This window comes from Passer domesticus, chromosome 4 (assembly GCF_036417665.1).
Source record: "Passer domesticus isolate bPasDom1 chromosome 4, bPasDom1.hap1, whole genome shotgun sequence".
Lineage (NCBI taxonomy): Eukaryota > Metazoa > Chordata > Aves > Passeriformes > Passeridae > Passer > Passer domesticus.
The window spans coordinates 1645957-1663404 of record NC_087477.1 but is presented as its reverse complement, the minus strand read 5'-3'; the positions used below and the strand labels follow the sequence as shown (position 1 = coordinate 1663404).

Genomic DNA, 17448 nt, shown 5'->3' with positions numbered 1-17448 from the left:
CAAACGCTGCCTGTGCCTCTTGGGTTTTCTTTGGTTGAGGGGATTTCGAGGTACGTTAGAAGTCTCTTTTTCTCTAACTTAGCTGTCGAAGGAAGAGTTGAGAAGTATGTGCTTCACTCTCTTAAGGTTGATTTTTATATTTTGTCTAAAACATTTTTTTGCTGGCCTGCTGAGGTTTGTTCAGCAGGTCAGCTTAAGGTACTCTTTTTGCCTCTTGGGTTGGTGTTATCTTTTATATTAAAACCTGCCTATACTATGTTTACAAGAATGTTTTAATACCTATTACTTAAGTTAGATAGTGACTTTCTACTTGAAACCAATATGTGAATGGTAATATCGTCTTTCATATGGATGCTAGCGAGAAGAAAGAGGAAGGACTGGGTACACCCAAATTTTTCTATCTATGTAGATAATACCAAACTCTTTCGTACAAGGTTCAAAACCTCTGTGTACAGTGCTCTAAATGTTTTCCGTTCACTTTGTGATTACTATTACTAGACTATCTAAATTGTTGTGACTTTTAATTCTTGACATAAAGGTGGTAACATGCTTTATGGGTTAAATTCAAAGGCCCAGGGGTCTTTGGCTACATGCCAGGGTCTCTGAACCCCCTGCCAGGGATTTAAAGCCCCCTGGCTGGGGCTGGAATAATTTAGGATGGTCAGGGGGAGGTCCGGGCTTCTGACAGTGCCCAAAGGAATGAGAAAGAGAAGTGAAGTTTTATAAAGAATCATTATTTATTTGCTGAACATCGGCAAACACGAGGATTTACAGAACACATTTCATTACAACAATCCTCATAACAACAACAACAACAATCTACTGCACATATTTCCATGGGATCCTATGGAGTAACAATCTTCAAAACATATTTACAAAGAACTACTAACCTAAGAACATATTTACAAAAATATCCTAACTTTTCAAACATATATACACCGCCGTAATATCTACAGCCATCATCTGCATCAGTCCTGGAAGGAAGAAAGAAGCAAAGCTGGAGTCAGCTGCCAGCACTGGGCCCAGCTGGGCCCCAGGAGCTGGGACAGGGCTGGCAGGGCTGCTGTGGCCCCAGGCAAGTGCAGGGCAGGCCAGGGCTGGTGCTTGTGGCAGCACAATCCAGGCCCCCTGCGGGCAGCGTGTCCCTGAGCGGGGCCATCCAGCCCAGCCCCAGCCTGGCGCCAGGGCAGCCACTGTGTCTGTGGGCAGGGCATGGGGAGCATCTGCCTGTCTTACTTGTGGGGCTCCATCTTCATCCGAGGACCATGGGCTCCTCCTCATCCTTCTCATCCACTTCCATCGCCTCGATGTCATCCTCCTCATCAACTTCCATCTCCTCAACCTGGTCTTCCACGTCCACCTCCATCATCTCTTCCTCATTCAGCACCATGTCCACTTCCATCGCCACCACAGTGTCTCTGTTAGTCTGCAAGAGACAGCACAATGTCACAGTGGGGTTCCTGTCCCACACCATCCATTCCCACATGGCTGCAGCCTGCTCAAACAGGCTGCCTCCTCCCTGGAATGGCACAGTACCTCCACTGGCGCAGCAGTGCTCATCCTGCTGGGGTTGGTGCTCCAGAGCAGGCAGCAGGAAAAGGCCAGGCAGCAGCAGCAACAGCTGAGTGCTGACGGGCAGAGCGCAGAGCGAGCGCCAACTGAGCGCTGGCAGCAGGCAGAGTGTCTGCTGTGGTGGTTTCCAGGTGCTGGACGTTCCACCTGGAACGCTGTGGGAGCTGTGATGTCACAGAAGTTTCAGGGCCGCTCCACACTGGGAGATGGGCATGGTGGAATGATGAAATCCTTGAATTGTTTGGCCTGGAAGGGACCCTAAGGATCATCTGGTTCCAAGCTGAGCAGCCTCCCAGCACAGCAGGTTGCTGCGGCCCCTGTCCAAGCTGGCCTTGGATGTTGGTGGGCATGGGGTATGCACAGGCTCTCTGCGCTGGTCCCTGTGTCAGGGACAAGCACCCTGACAGGAAAGAACTTCTTGCCATCATGGAATGGATTCCAGCTCTTGCAGTTTCATCCCATTCCCCCTTGTTCTGTCACTTCAGTTGCTGACAAAGAGTCCTCTCCCACTTCCCGGTGGGTCAGGCTGTTCCTGCAGTGTCACACATGTGGCTGAAGCTGCAGCCAGGAGAGAGAGAAGCCAAGCTGGCAGAGAGAGGAAATGGGGAAAGTGACATGAGAGATGAGAGGAGAAGGAAAAAGTAGAGACATGCAAGGCATTGGGTTGGGTGATTTGTGGCATTCATGCCTTTTATTAGAGGCCAGGTTCTCTGGTGCACTCAATGACTGTGTGATTGCGGCGTGTCCACAGTGAGCCCGTGTGAGCGAGCTGCACTCCCAGAGGCCGGAGCACACTTGCTTCAAGTGCTGATGAATGAGGCCAGAGATGGGTCTTTGTGTGGAACTCCAAACGCTGTGCATTGCCATGAAGAGGGTCCAGGGCCAGAGAGAAAATGAGGCTGGGGTCTGAGGGTTTCATTCGGGGGGGAGAAGGGGTGAAGCCAGGACCAGCAGGGGAGAAGAGAGAGGAGAACATTCTCTGGAGAGTAGATATAAGGAAAAAATGGCAGTTGAAGTGGGTGATAGCAACAAAACCTGCGGATTGCAAGAGGCTGCAAGTGGCCATGGGTGAGAGCCTTGCATTCAGAGGGGTTTCTCTGTTTCACCTTGGTCCCCTTTGCCCTAAGGTATCACAGTTGCAATGAGAGGCCCCTGGGCCTCCACAAGTGCCCCCTTTTTGTTTTCAAGAATGAAGGCTTCTGCCATGGACTTTTGCAAGCGTTGAGCAAAACTGGATAGAATAACCAAGACAATGAATACAAGAAACAAAGCCCACAAAACAGTCTTGACTAAATCACAGAATCACAGAATCATGAGTTTGGAAGAGACCCCTAAGATCATCAAGTCCAACCTATGCCCTAACATCTCAACTAGACTATAGCACCAAGTGGCATGTCCAGTCTTTTTTTAAACACATCCAGTGATGGTGATTCCACCACCTCCCTGGGAAGACAGTTCCAGTGCTTTATTATTCTTTCAGTGAAAATTTTTTTCCTAATATCTAACCTATACCTTCCCTGACGTAGCTTGAGACTGTGTCCCCTTGTTCTGTCAGTTGCTGCCCGGTGGAAGAGACCGACCCCCACCTGTCTACAACCTCCCTTCAGGAAGTTGTAGAGAGCAATAAGGTCACCTCTAAGCCTCCTCTTCTCCAGGCTAAACAACCCCAGCTCCCTCAAATGTTCCTCGTAGGGCTTGTTTTCCAAGCCCCTCACCAGCCTCGTTGCTCTCCTCTGGACACGCTCAAGTATCTCAATATCCTTCCTAAATTGAGGGGCCCAGAACTGGACACAGTACTCAAGATGTGGCCTCACCAGTGCCGAGTACAGGGGGAGAATGACCTCCCTGCTCCTGCTGCTCACACAAGTCCTAATGCAGGCCAGGATGCCGTTGGCCTTCTTGGCCACCAAGGCACATTGCTGGCTCATATCCAATCGGCTGTCAACCAGCACCCCCAGGTCCCTTTCTGCCTGAACACTATCCAGCCACACCGTCCCCAGCCTGTAACGCTGTAGGGGATTTTTGTGGCCAAAATGCAGAACACGGCACTTAGACTTATTAGACTTCATATTGTTGGACGTAAAGATGAAAGCCAGCCTTTCATGCCCCAGTCTTTCAACAGTCCAGTGAGCCAGTCGTTGTTGCCTTTTGTCTGGATCTTATTGATTTGATCTGTGAGCAGCTGGCCGCTCTGGTATACTGAGTCCCTATGTGAGAAGAGGTTGACATGCGTGGCCATGGGCAAGAAATTGTGGCTTGGCTGTGGAACCACCCATGCGAAGGCATGCGGCATAGTTAGGAGCATCCAGCTTCCTGCTGCAGTGGCAACAAAGGACAGCATCCTTTGACTTTAGCTAATTTAGTAGTGGGTGGAGGCTTGGGTGGCCTGAAAGTAAAGAGATAGGGAGATTGCAATGTGAACCTTAAATTCTGGTCCCACTAAACTTTCTCTTCTGTAAGGCAAGTTTTTGAAGTCAGCTTATTAGAAGAATCAAATATCAAGGCTAGAATACAGTTTTTCCAATTGTTAAGCGGGATATCGCAGTTAGTGGTGTCTGAGCTCTCTTGGTGTTGGTGTGTGTGGTCCACACTGCTTAGGAGATCTTCTTCTGTCCTTCTTCTTCTTTTGCAGGCTGCTGCTGTCTCTCTTAGGCTTTTGTTCTGTTTTTCTGATGGTGGCTGTGGTGTTTGCCTGGCCATTGGCAGAAGAGTTTTATGTTTTTTGCTGGGATGCGTCTTGGGCCTGCTGCTGTAGAGACACAAGCATATCCTCCCTCCCAAGTAATGAATGGGAAAGGGCCCATAATTTCTTTGGATTCAGGGTCTTTGATCAACACAGGTGGCTTTTCTTTTTATTGGGCTGCCAATTAAATATAAAATGCCTGATGACTGGGGGAGTTGTTCAAAAAGTTGAGCACATCAAGGGCCTTGGCCAGGCTCTCAATGGGAGATACTATGTGGACTCCCTGTCTCTGTTGATCAAGGATCCTTTGGATGGAAGAGTGGGCCCTCTGGACGATGGACTGTCCTGTGGCAGAGTGTGGTATGGCTGTGACATGTTTTGTAGCCCACTGGTCAGAAAATGGTTGGAATCAGTGGGAGGTATTAGCAGGACCATGATCAGTTTTAATTTCCTGTGGAACAGGGAAGGTGGAAAAGGCTAAAAAGGAACGTTTTATAGCATCTTTTGATTTTTCAGCAGCATGGGCAGGGGCAGAAAGCGCAGCGTTGTCGGTGTGGATTGAGACGGGGATGTATTTTAGTCTCCCAAAAGGGGCTTGGTGTGTGATGTGTGATTGCCCGATCTGGAGAGTCTTTAGTCCTCTTGGATTGAGTACAGCTCTGACAGAAGCAAAGGCATGTTGCTGACAATTTGGGCAGGTGTTTGCCATGGATCTTGCCTGATCTTGGGTAATTTTAAAGATGCTGAGCGGTGCAGGAATGTTTTGATGGTAGAAGTGGTGGCGGATCCTAGCCTGGTCAGAAACATTCCGTGGGGAGGTTTGGTGAAGCATTGCTGAGGCATCTGCTCTAGCATTGCCTACTATAAATGCAGGAAGGGTGGTATAAGACCTTGTGTGCATGATATAGCGTGGGTGTTGTCTGTGGGACAAAAGAGAAATGAAAGGGGAAAGCAAATGCTCTAGTAGGGGTTAGAAATGTCTTTGAAAATGGAATTTTCGGCCCGCTGCACTAGGTCATAGACATCTGCCGAATCAGTGATCAAATGAAGAGGTTCTTTGAAAGTGGAGAAGGTCCTAAGGACTGCAGTCAATTCAGCAATTTGGGCAGGGTGAGGATGCCCTGGCTTGGCTTTTGTCTCTTGAGTAATGCGGAGCCAGGGCAGTGCAGAGCAGGGTGGGAAGCAGAGCCCGGAGCCTTTGGAGGCTGCAAGCCTTAAACATCAGCCCCTGCAGCAGCCCAGATGCAGGTGCCACAGTTGCCAAGGCTGTCAAGGCCTTGAGAGCGGGCAGGTGGATTTTGCATCCCTGTGGGCTGATGGCGGCTCTGGAGCCAGGAGTGGCTGTGGCTGCAGCAGGAAGGGTGGCTGAAAGTTTCCTGCCTTGCTTTGGTGGCATGGCTGCAGGGGCCAGTGCAGCGAGAGCCCCCTCTGTGCTGGTGACAGCTCAGCTCTTGGGGACGCGGCTGTGCCCCAGCCCAGGAGCAGCAGCAGTGGCCAGCGGCAGCAGTGGTGTCAGTGGGACCCCCTGTGCACAGGGAGCCCCAGCCGCGGGGTGGCCGTGGCAGCAGCCCCAGGGAGCTCCAGCCCCGGGATCCCGGAACAAGTGGAAATCCCAACTGTGCAAACGCTGCCTGTGCCTCTTGGGTTTTCTTTGGTTGAGGGGATTTCGAGGTACGTTAGAAGTCTCTTTTTCTCTAACTTAGCTGTCGAAGGAAGAGTTGAGAAGTATGTGCTTCACTCTCTTAAGGTTGATTTTTATATTTTGTCTAAAACATTTTTTTGCTGGCCTGCTGAGGTTTGTTCAGCAGGTCAGCTTAAGGTACTCTTTTTGCCTCTTGGGTTGGTGTTATCTTTTATATTAAAACCTGCCTATACTATGTTTACAAGAATGTTTTAATACCTATTACTTAAGTTAGATAGTGACTTTCTACTTGAAACCAATATGTGAATGGTAATATCGTCTTTCATATGGATGCTAGCGAGAAGAAAGAGGAAGGACTGGGTACACCCAAATTTTTCTATCTATGTAGATAATACCAAACTCTTTCGTACAAGGTTCAAAACCTCTGTGTACAGTGCTCTAAATGTTTTCCGTTCACTTTGTGATTACTATTACTAGACTATCTAAATTGTTGTGACATTTAATTCTTGACATAAAGGTGGTAACATGCTTTATGGGTTAAATTCAAAGGCCCAGGGGTCTTTGGCTACATGCCAGGGTCTCTGAACCCCCTGCCAGGGATTTAAAGCCCCCTGGCTGGGGCTGGAATCATTTAGGATGGTCAGGGGGAGGTCCGGGGTTCTGACAGTGCCCAAAGGAATGAGAAAGAGAAGTGAAGTTTTATAAAGAATCATTATTTATTTGCTGAACATCGGCAAACACGAGGATTTACAGAACACATTTCATTACAACAATCCTCATAACAACAACAACAACAATCTACTGCACATATTTCCATGGGATCCTATGGAGTAACAATCTTCAAAACATATTTACAAAGAACTACTAACCTAAGAACATATTTACAAAAATATCCTAACTTTTCAAACATATCTACACCACCGTAATATCTACAGCCATCATCTGCATCAGTCCTGGAAGGAAGAAAGAAGCAAAGCTGGAGTCAGCTGCCAGCACTGGGCCCAGCTGGGCCCCAAGAGCTGGGACAGGGCTGGCAGGGCTGGTGTGGCCCCAGGCAAGTGCAGGGCAGGCCAGGGCTGGTGCTTGTGGCAGCACAATCCAGGCCCCCTGCGGGCAGCGTGTCCCTGAGCGGGGCCATCCAGCCCAGCCCCAGCCTGGCGCCAGGGCAGCCACTGTGTCTGTGGGCAGGGCATGGGGAGCATCTGCCTGTCTTACTTGTGGGGCTCCATCTTCATCCTAGGACCATGGGCTCCTCCTCATCCTTCTCATCCACTTCCATCGCCTCGATGTCATCCTCCTCATCAACTTCCATCTCCTCAACCTGGTCTTCCACGTCCACCTCCATCATCTCTTCCTCATTCAGCACCATGTCCACTTCCATCGCCACCACAGTGTCTCTGTTAGTCTGCAAGAGACAGCACAATGTCACAGTGGGGTTCCTGTCCCACACCATCCATTCCCACATGGCTGCAGCCTGCTCAAACAGGCTGCCTCCTCCCTGGAATGGCACAGTACCTCCACTGGCGCAGCAGTGCTCATCCTGCTGGGGTTGGTGCTCCAGAGCAGGCAGCAGGAAAAGGCCAGGCAGCAGCAGCAACAGCTGAGTGCTGACGGGCAGAGCGCAGAGCGAGCGCCAACTGAGCGCTGGCAGCAGGCAGAGTGTCTGCTGTGGTGGTTTCCAGGTGCTGGACGTTCCACCTGGAACGCTGTGGGAGCTGTGATGTCACAGAAGTTTCAGGGCCGCTCCACACTGGGAGATGGGCATGGTGGAATGATGAAATCCTTGAATGGTTTGGCCTGGAAGGGACCCTAAGGATCATCTGGTTCCAAGCTGAGCAGCCTCGCAGCACAGCAGGTTGCTGCGGCCCCTGTCCAAGCTGGCCTTGGATGTTGGTGGGCATGGGGTATGCACAGGCTCTCTGCGCTGGTCCCTGTGTCAGGGACAAGCACCCTGACAGGAAAGAACTTCTTGCCATCATGGAATGGATTCCAGCTCTTGCAGTTTCATCCCATTCCCCCTTGTTCTGTCACTTCAGTTGCTGACAAAGAGTCCTCTCCCACTTCCCGGTGGGTCAGGCTGTTCCTGCAGTGTCACACATGTGGCTGAAGCTGCAGCCAGGAGAGAGAGAAGCCAAGCTGGCAGAGAGAGGAAATGGGGAAAGTGACATGAGAGATGAGAGGAGAAGGAAAAAGTAGAGACATGCAAGGCATTGGGTTGGGTGATTTGTGGCATTCATGCCTTTTATTAGAGGCCAGGTTCTCTGGTGCACTCAATGACTGTGTGATTGCGGCGTGTCCACAGTGAGCCCGTGTGAGCGAGCTGCACTCCCAGAGGCCGGAGCACACTTGCTTCAAGTGCTGATGAATGAGGCCAGAGATGGGTCTTTGTGTGGAACTCCAAACGCTGTGCATTGCCATGAAGAGGGTCCAGGGCCAGAGAGAAAATGAGGCTGGGGTCTGAGGGTTTCATTCGGGGGGGAGAAGGGGTGAAGCCAGGACCAGCAGGGGAGAAGAGAGAGGAGAACATTCTCTGGAGAGTAGATCTAAGGAAAAAATGGCAGTTGAAGTGGGTGATAGCAACAAAACCTGCGGATTGCAAGAGGCTGCAAGTGGCCATGGGTGAGAGCCTTGCATTCAGAGGGGTTTCTCTGTTTCACCTTGGTCCCCTTTGCCCTAAGGTATCACAGTTGCAATGAGAGGCCCCTGGGCCTCCACAAGTGCCCCCTTTTTGTTTTCAAGAATGAAGGCTTCTGCCATGGACTTTTGCAAGCGTTGAGCAAAACTGGATAGAATAACCAAGACAATGAATACAAGAAACAAAGCCCACAAAACAGTCTTGACTAAATCACAGAATCACAGAATCATGAGTTTGGAAGAGACCCCTAAGATCATCAAGTCCAACCTATGCCCTAACATCTCAACTAGACTATAGCACCAAGTGGCATGTCCAGTCTTTTTTTAAACACATCCAGTGATGGTGATTCCACCACCTCCCTGGGAAGACAGTTCCAGTGCTTTATTATTCTTTCAGTGAAAATTTTTTTCCTAATATCTAACCTATACCTTCCCTGACGTAGCTTGAGACTGTGTCCCCTTGTTCTGTCAGTTGCTGCCCGGTGGAAGAGACCGACCCCCACCTGTCTACAACCTCCCTTCAGGAAGTTGTAGAGAGCAATAAGGTCACCTCTAAGCCTCCTCTTCTCCAGGCTAAACAACCCCAGCTCCCTCAAATGTTCCTCGTAGGGCTTGTTTTCCAAGCCCCTCACCAGCCTCGTTGCTCTCCTCTGGACACGCTCAAGTATCTCAATATCCTTCCTAAATTGAGGGGCCCAGAACTGGACACAGTACTCAAGATGTGGCCTCACCAGTGCCGAGTACAGGGGGAGAACGACCTCCCTGCTCCTGCTGCTCACACAGGTCCTAATGCAGGCCAGGATGCCGTTGGCCTTCTTGGCCACCAAGGCACATTGCTGGCTCATATCCAATCGGCTGTCAACCAGCACCCCCAGGTCCCTTTCTGCCTGAACACTATCCAGCCACACCGTCCCCAGCCTGTAACGCTGTAGGGGATTTTTGTGGCCAAAATGCAGAACACGGCACTTAGACTTATTAGACTTCATATTGTTGGACGTAAAGATGAAAGCCAGCCTTTCATGCCCCAGTCTTTCAACAGTCCAGTGAGCCAGTCGTTGTTGCCTTTTGTCTGGATCTTATTGATTTGATCTGTGAGCAGCTGGCCGCTCTGGTATACTGAGTCCCTATGTGAGAAGAGGTTGACATGCATGGCCATGGGCAAGAAATTGTGGCTTGGCTGTGGAACCACCCATGCGAAGGCATGCGGCATAGTGAGGAGCATCCAGCTTCCTGCTGCAGTGGCAACAAAGGACAGCATCCTTTGACTTTAGCTAATTTAGTAGTGGGTGGAGGCTTGGGTGGCCTGAAAGTAAAGAGATAGGGAGATTGCAATGTGAACCTTAAATTCTGGTCCCACTAAACTTTCTCTTCTGTAAGGCAAGTTTTTGAAGTCAGCTTATTAGAAGAATCAAATATCAAGGCTAGAATACAGTTTTTCCAATTGTTAAGCGGGATATCGCAGTTAGTGGTGTCTGAGCTCTCTTGGTGTTGGTGTGTGTGGTCCACACTGCTTAGGAGATCTTCTTCTGTCCTTCTTCTTCTTTTGCAGGCTGCTGCTGTCTCTCTTAGGCTTTTGTTCTGTTTTTCTGATGGTGGCTGTGGTGTTTGCCTGGCCATTGGCAGAAGAGTTTTATGTTTTTTGCTGGGATGCGTCTTGGGCCTGCTGCTGTAGAGACACAAGCATATCCTCCCTCCCAAGTAATGAATGGGAAAGGGCCCATAATTTGTTTGGATTCAGGGTCTTTGATCAACACAGGTGGCTTTTCTTTTTATTGGGCTGCCAATTAAATATAAAATGCCTGATGACTGGGGGAGTTGTTCAAAAAGTTGAGCACATCAAGGGCCTTGGCCAGGCTCTCAATGGGAGATACTATGTGGACTCCCTGTCTCTGTTGATCAAGGATCCTTTGGATGGAAGAGTGGGCCCTCTGGACGATGGACTGTCCTGTGGCAGAGTGTGGTATGGCTGTGACATGTTTTGTAGCCCACTGGTCAGAAAATGGTTGGAATCAGTGGGAGGTATAAGCAGGACCATGATCAGTTTTAATTTCCTGTGGAACAGGGGAGGTGGAAAAGGCTAAAAAGGAACGTTTTATAGCATCTTTTGATTTTTCACCAGCATGGGCAGGGGCAGAAAGCGCAGCGTTGTCAGTGTGGATTGAGACGGGGATGTATTTTAGTCTCCCGAAAGGGGCTTGGTGTGTGATGTGTGATTGCCCGATCTGGAGAGTCTTTAGTCCTCTTGGATTGAGTACAGCTCTGACAGAAGCAAAGGCATGTTGCTGACAATTTGGGCAGGTGTTTGCCATGAATCTTGCCTGATCTTGGGTAATTTTAAAGATGCTGAGCGGTGCAGGAATGTTTTGATGGTAGAAGTGGTGGCGGATCCTAGCCTGGTCAGAAACATTCCGTGGGGAGGTTTGGAGAAGCATTGCTGAGGCATCTGCTCTAGCATTGCCTACTATAAATGCAGGAAGGGTGGTATAAGACCTTGTGTGCATGATATAGCGTGGGTGTTGTCTGTGGGACAAAAGAGAAATGAAAGGGGAAAGCAAATGCTCTAGTAGGGGTTAGAAATGTCTTTGAAAATGGAATTTTCGGCCCGCTGCACTAGGTCATAGACATCTGCCGAATCAGTGATCAAATGAAGAGGTTCTTTGAAAGTGGAGAAGGTCCTAAGGACTGCAGTCAATTCAGCAATTTGGGCAGGGTGAGGATGCCCTGGCTTGGCTTTTGTCTCTTGAGCAATGCGGAGCCAGGGCAGTGCAGAGCAGGGTGGGAAGCAGAGCCCGGAGCCTTTGGAGGCTGCAAGCCTTAAACATCAGCCCCTGCAGCAGCCCAGATGCAGGTGCCACAGTTGCCAAGGCTGTCAAGGCCTTGAGAGCGGGCAGGTGGATTTTGCATCCCTGTGGGCTGATGGCGGCTCTGGAGCCAGGAGTGGCTGTGGCTGCAGCAGGAAGGGTGGCTGAAAGTTTCCTGCCTTGCTTTGGTGGCATGGCTGCAGGGGCCAGTGCAGTGAGAGCCCCCTCTGTGCTGGTGAGAGCTCAGCTCTTGGGGACGCGGCTGTGCCCCAGCCCAGGAGCAGCAGCAGTGGCCAGCGGCAGCAGTGCACAGGGAGCCCCAGCCGCGGGGTGGCCGTGGCAGCAGCCCCAGGGAGCTCCAGCCCCGGGATCCCGGAACAAGTGGAAATCCCAACTGTGCAAACGCTGCCTGTGCCTCTTGGGTTTTCTTTGGTTGAGGGGATTTCGAGGTACGTTAGAAGTCTCTTTTTCTCTAACTTAGCTGTCGAAGGAAGAGTTGAGAAGTATGTGCTTCACTCTCTTAAGGTTGATTTTTATATTTTGTCTAAAACATTTTTTTGCTGGCCTGCTGAGGTTTGTTCAGCAGGTCAGCTTAAGGTACTCTTTTTGCCTCTTGGGTTGGTGTTATCTTTTATATTAAAACCTGCCTATACTATGTTTACAAGAATGTTTTAATACCTATTACTTAAGTTAGATAGTGACTTTCTACTTGAAACCAATATGTGAATGGTAATATCGTCTTTCATATGGATGCTAGCGAGAAGAAAGAGGAAGGACTGGGTACACCCAAATTTTTCTATCTATGTAGATAATACCAAACTCTTTCGTACAAGGTTCAAAACCTCTGTGTACAGTGCTCTAAATGTTTTCCGTTCACTTTGTGATTACTATTACTAGACTATCTAAATTGTTGTGACTTTTAATTCTTGACATAAAGGTGGTAACATGCTTTATGGGTTAAATTCAAAGGCCCAGGGGTCTTTGGCTACATGCCAGGGTCTCTGAACCCCCTGCCAGGGATTTAAAGCCCCCTGGCTGGGGCTGGAATCATTTAGGATGGTCAGGGGGAGGTCCGGGGTTCTGACAGTGCCCAAAGGAATGAGAAAGAGAAGTGAAGTTTTATAAAGAATCATTATTTATTTGCTGAACATCGGCAAACACGAGGATTTACAGAACACATTTCATTACAACAGTCCTCATAAGAACAACAACAACAATCTACTGCACATATTTCCATGGGATCCTATGGAGTAACAATCTTCAAAACATATTTACAAAGAACTACTAACCTAAGAACATATTTACAAAAATATCCTAACTTTTCAAACATATATACACCGCCGAAATATCTACAGCCATCATCTGCATCAGTCCTGGAAGGAAGAAAGAAGCAAAGCTGGAGTCAGCTGCCAGCACTGGGCCCAGCTGGGCCCCAAGAGCTGGGACAGGGCTGGCAGGGCTGGTGTGGCCCCAGGCAAGTGCAGGGCAGGCCAGGGCTGGTGCTTGTGGCAGCACAATCCAGGCCCCCTGCGGGCAGCGTGTCCCTGAGCGGGGCCATCCAGCCCAGCCCCAGCCTGGCGTCAGGGCAGCCACTGTGTCTGTGGGCAGGGCATGGGGAGCATCTGCCTGTCTTACTTGTGGGGCTCCATCTTCATCCTAGGACCATGGGCTCCTCCTCATCCTTCTCATCCACTTCCATCGCCTCGATGTCATCCTCCTCATCAACTTCCATCTCCTCAACCTGGTCTTCCACGTCCACCTCCATCATCTCTTCCTCATTCAGCACCATGTCCACTTCCATCGCCACCACAGTGTCTCTGTTAGTCTGCAAGAGACAGCACAATGTCACAGTGGGGTTCCTGTCCCACACCATCCATTCCCACATGGCTGCAGCCTGCTCAAACAGGCTGCCTCCTCCCTGGAATGGCACAGTACCTCCACTGGCGCAGCAGTGCTCATCCTGCTGGGGTTGGTGCTCCAGAGCAGGCAGCAGGAAAAGGCCAGGCAGCAGCAGCAACAGCTGAGTGCTGACGGGCAGAGCGCAGAGCGAGCGCCAACTGAGCGCTGGCAGCAGGCAGAGTGTCTGCTGTGGTGGTTTCCAGGTGCTGGACGTTCCACCTGGAACGCTGTGGGAGCTGTGATGTCACAGAAGTTTCAGGGCCGCTCCACACTGGGAGATGGGCATGGTGGAATGATGAAATCCTTGAATGGTTTGGCCTGGAAGGGACCCTAAGGATCATCTGGTTCCAAGCTGAGCAGCCTCGCAGCACAGCAGGTTGCTGCGGCCCCTGTCCAAGCTGGCCTTGGATGTTGGTGGGCATGGGGTATGCACAGGCTCTCTGCGCTGGTCCCTGTGTCAGGGACAAGCACCCTGACAGGAAAGAACTTCTTGCCATCATGGAATGGATTCCAGCTCTTGCAGTTTCATCCCATTCCCCCTTGTTCTGTCACTTCAGTTGCTGACAAAGAGTCCTCTCCCACTTCCCGGTGGGTCAGGCTGTTCCTGCAGTGTCACACATGTGGCTGAAGCTGCAGCCAGGAGAGAGAGAAGCCAAGCTGGCAGAGAGAGGAAATGGGGAAAGTGACATGAGAGATGAGAGGAGAAGGAAAAAGTAGAGACATGCAAGGCATTGGGTTGGGTGATTTGTGGCATTCATGCCTTTTATTAGAGGCCAGGTTCTCTGGTGCACTCAATGACTGTGTGATTGCGGCGTGTCCACAGTGAGCCCGTGTGAGCGAGCTGCACTCCCAGAGGCCGGAGCACACTTGCTTCAAGTGCTGATGAATGAGGCCAGAGATGGGTCTTTGTGTGGAACTCCAAACGCTGTGCATTGCCATGAAGAGGGTCCAGGGCCAGAGAGAAAATGAGGCTGGGGTCTGAGGGTTTCATTCGGGGGGGAGAAGGGGTGAAGCCAGGACCAGCAGGGGAGAAGAGAGAGGAGAACATTCTCTGGAGAGTAGATACAAGGAAAAAATGGCAGTTGAAGTGGGTGATAGCAACAAAATCTGCAGATTGCAAGAGGCTGCAAGTGGCCATGGGTGAGAGCCTTGCATTCAGAGGGGTTTCTCTGTTTCACCTTGGTCCCCTTTGCCCTAAGGTATCACAGTTGCAATGAGAGGCCCCTGGGCCTCCACAAGTGCCCCCTTTTTGTTTTCAAGAATGAAGGCTTCTGCCATGGACTTTTGCAAGCGTTGAGCAAAACTGGATAGAATAACCAAGACAATGAATACAAGAAACAAAGCCCACAAAACAGTCTTGACTAAATCACAGAATCACAGAATCATGAGTTTGGAAGAGACCCCTAAGATCATCAAGTCCAACCTATGCCCTAACATCTCAACTAGACTATAGCACCAAGTGGCATGTCCAGTCTTTTTTTAAACACATCCAGTGATGGTGATTCCACCACCTCCCTGGGAAGACAGTTCCAGTGCTTTATTATTCTTTCAGTGAAAATTTTTTTCCTAATATCTAACCTATACCTTCCCTGACGTAGCTTGAGACTGTGTCCCCTTGTTCTGTCAGTTGCTGCCCGGTGGAAGAGACCGACCCCCACCTGTCTACAACCTCCCTTCAGGAAGTTGTAGAGAGCAATAAGGTCACCTCTAAGCCTCCTCTTCTCCAGGCTAAACAACCCCAGCTCCCTCAAATGTTCCTCGTAGGGCTTGTTTTCCAAGCCCCTCACCAGCCTCGTTGCTCTCCTCTGGACACGCTCAAGTATCTCAATATCCTTCCTAAATTGAGGGGCCCAGAACTGGACACAGTACTCAAGATGTGGCCTCACCAGTGCCGAGTACAGGGCATGACCTCCCTGCTCCTGCTGCTCACACAAGTCCTAATGCAGGCCAGGATGCCGTTGGCCTTCTTGGCCACCAAGGCACATTGCTGGCTCATATCCAATCGGCTGTCAACCAGCACCCCCAGGTCCCTTTCTGCCTGAACACTATCCAGCCACACTGTCCCCAGCCTGTAACGCTGTAGGGGATTTTTGTGGCCAAAATGCAGAACACGGCACTTAGACTTATTAGACTTCATATTGTTGGACGTAAAGATGAAAGCCAGCCTTTCATGCCCCAGTCTTTCAACAGTCCAGTGAGCCAGTCGTTGTTGCCTTTTGTCTGGATCTTATTGATTTGATCTGTGAGCAGCTGGCCGCTCTGGTATACTGAGTCCCTATGTGAGAAGAGGTTGACATGCGTGGCCATGGGCAAGAAATTGTGGCTTGGCTGTGGAACCACCCATGCGAAGGCATGCGGCATAGTGAGGAGCATCCAGGTTCCTGCTGCAGTGGCAAGAAAGGACAGCATCCTTTGACTTCAGCTAATTTCGTAGTGGGAGGAGGCTTGGGTGGCCTGAAAGTATAGAGATAGGGAGATTGCAATGTGAACCTTAAATTCTGGTCCCACTAAACTTTCTCTTCTGTAAGGCAAGGGTTTGAAGTCTTCTTATTAGAAGAATCAAATATCAAGGCTAGAATACAGTTTTTCCAATTGTTAAGCGGGATATCGCAGTTAGTGGTGTCTGAGCTCTCTTGGTGTTGGTGTGTGTGGTCCACACTGCTTAGGAGATCTTCTTCTGTCCTTCTTCTTCTTTTGCAGGCTGCTGCTGTCTCTCTTAGGCTTTTGTTCTGTTTTTCTGATGGTGGCTGTGGTGTTTGCCTGGCCATTGGCAGAAGAGTTTTATGTTTTTTGCTGGGATGCGTCTTGGGCCTGCTGCTGTAGAGACACAAGCATATCCTCCCTCCCAAGTAATGAATGGGAAAGGGCCCATAATTTCTTTGGATTCAGGGTCTTTGATCAACACAGGTGGCTTTTCTTTTTATTGGGCTGCCAATTAAATATAAAATGCCTGATGACTGGGGGAGTTGTTCAAAAAGTTGAGCACATCAAGGGCCTTGGCCAGGCTCTCAATGGGAGATACTATGTGGACTCCCTGTCTCTGTTGATCAAGGATCCTTTGGATGGAAGAGTGGGCCCTCTGGACGATGGACTGTCCTGTGGCAGAGTGTGGTATGGCTGTGACATGTTTTGTAGCCCACTGGTCAGAAAATGGTTGGAATCAGTGGGAGGTATAAGCAGGACCATGATCAGTTTTAATTTCCTGTGGAACAGGGGAGGTGGAAAAGGCTAAAAAGGAACGTTTTATAGCATCTTTTGATTTTTCAGCAGCATGGGCAGGGGCAGAAACCGCAGCGTTGTCGGTGTGGATTGAGACGGGGATGTATTTTAGTCTCCCGAAAGGGGCTTGGTGTGTGATGTGTGATTGCCCGATCTGGAGAGTCTTTAGTCCTCTTGGATTGAGTACAGCTCTGACAGAAGCAAAGGCATGTTGCTGACAATTTGGGCAGGTGTTTGCCATGAATCTTGCCTGATCTTGGGTAATTTTAAAGATGCTGAGCGGTGCAGGAATGTTTTGATGGTAGAAGTGGTGGCGGATCCTAGCCTGGTCAGAAACATTCCGTGGGGAGGTTTGGAGAAGCATTGCTGAGGCATCTGCTCTAGCATTGCCTACTATAAATGCAGGAAGGGTGGTATAAGACCTTGTGTGCATGATATAGCGTGGGTGTTGTCTGTGGGACAAAAGAGAAATGAAAGGGGAAAGCAAATGCTCTAGTAGGGGTTAGAAATGTCTTTGAAAATGGAATTTTCGGCCCGCTGCACTAGGTCATAGACATCTGCCGAATCAGTGATCAAATGAAGAGGTTCTTTGAAAGTGGAGAAGGTCCTAAGGACTGCAGTCAATTCAGCAATTTGGGCAGGGTGAGGATGCCCTGGCTTGGCTTTTGTCTCTTGAGCAATGCGGAGCCAGGGCAGTGCAGAGCAGGCTGGGAAGCAGAGCCCGGAGCCTTTGGAGGCTGCAAGCCTTAAACATCAGCCCCTGCAGCAGCCCAGATGCAGGTGCCACAGTTGCCAAGGCTGTCAAGGCCTTGAGAGCGGGCAGGTGGATTTTGCATCCCTGTGGGCTGATGGCGGCTCTGGAGCCAGGAGTGGCTGTGGCTGCAGCAGGAAGGGTGGCTGAAAGTTTCCTGCCTTGCTTTGGTGGCATGGCTGCAGGGGCCAGTGCAGTGAGAGCCCCCTCTGTGCTGGTGAGAGCTCAGCTCTTGGGGACGCGGCTG

The 17448-nt window shown here is 50.1% G+C and overlaps 1 long non-coding RNA gene across 1 annotated transcript; it reads right to left on the bottom strand.

Annotated features, from left to right (window-relative positions):
* Positions 1-718: 718 nt before the first annotated feature.
* LOC135298409 (uncharacterized) lies at positions 719-1640 on the bottom strand. Its single transcript, XR_010360391.1, has 2 exons — positions 1237-1640; positions 719-974 (listed from the first exon to the last, which is right to left on the bottom strand). It is a non-coding gene; the product is annotated as an uncharacterized LOC135298409 (long non-coding RNA).
* Between the last annotated feature and the right edge of the window lie 15808 nt (positions 1641-17448).